The sequence below is a fragment of the Emiliania huxleyi genome (genome assembly GCF_000372725.1).
Source record: "Emiliania huxleyi CCMP1516 unplaced genomic scaffold EMIHUscaffold_71, whole genome shotgun sequence".
Taxonomy (NCBI): Eukaryota; Haptophyta; order Isochrysidales; family Noelaerhabdaceae; genus Emiliania; species Emiliania huxleyi.
This window is the reverse complement of record NW_005196681.1, coordinates 79,534-80,750: the sequence shown is the minus strand read 5'-3', so window position 1 is coordinate 80,750 and position 1,217 is coordinate 79,534.

Genomic DNA, 1,217 nt, shown 5'->3' with positions numbered 1-1,217 from the left:
GTGGGCTGGCTGGTGGCGGGCTGGTGGCGGGCTGGCGGGTGCTGCTGCTGGCTACACTGCTGAGGCGGCGCGAGCCTGGGAAGCAGACGACGACGAGGGACCAGTGGCCCCCGAGGCGGGGCTCGTGGACGGGGACGACGAGCAGGGCCTGCGGGCGAGGGCCTCGAGCTCACCTCGGGCCGATCTCCGGCTGACTTCCGGCTGATCTCGGGCCGATCTCGCGCTGATCTCGCGCTGATCGCGGGCTGATCTCGAGCTGATCTGTGTTTGCCGCCTGAGAGAGCAGGTCCGATCTCGCGGCCGACTTGAGCCAGCCTCGGCCCCTCTCGGCCCCTCTCGGCCCCTCTCGGCTCCTCTCGGCTCCTCTCTCGCCTTGGAGAGCAGGTCCACTCCCGCGACCCACTTGAGCAGCTTGCGCAGCGTCTCTCCTGCCGACCAGCGGGCCGCGGGCGGACCGTCGTGAGTGCGCGCGTGTGCGTGTGCGTGTGCGTGTGCGTGTGCGTGTGCGTGTGCGTGTGCGTGTGCGTGTGCGTGTGCGTGTGTCTGCTGGTGTGTGTGTGCTGCGAGGGAGGCGTCTGCCGCAGTTGCGTCTAGAGGCGCCTCGGCGCTGCAGGGCGAGGCGGAGGCGCTTGATGAAGAAAGTGGAGAAGATGTAGGTCCGCTCGGCGAGCCCGAGCTGGCGCAGCTGCTTCTCGAGCTTGAAGCGCAGGTACCATTCGACCAGGGTGTCGTTGAGAAGCAGCTGCTCCGGGCCGACCGTGCCGTCTGGCGTGCCGAGCCGGCGGTAGTCACCCCAGGTGAGGCAGATGGGCTCGCGACCTCCGTCGCCGATCCGGACCATCGGCTCGTGGTTGGCGTTCTGTCCGGTCAAGGCGGACGCGCGTTAGGGGCGGCTGTACGCACGCCACACAGAGCGAGGCGCATGTGCGCGAACCTGCTTGCGCCGCGAGCGACGGCGCGAGTCGGCCGCCGGCTCGTCGTCGGATGAGAGCTCGACCACCACCGGCGCGGAGGCCTCAGCCGCCTTGCGCTTGCGTGGCGGCATGCCGACGAGCTTGTCGCGGCCCTGGCGAAGCCGGCAGCGAGTGAGTCCGCCCCTTGGGTGTGGGCGCGGAAGAAACACTCGATGGCGTGAACCTTTGCCCGTTCTCAGGTGGCACATTCCCGTTCACATAAACGCACAACCCCAGGCCCCGAAAATTACACGTGGCGCATTC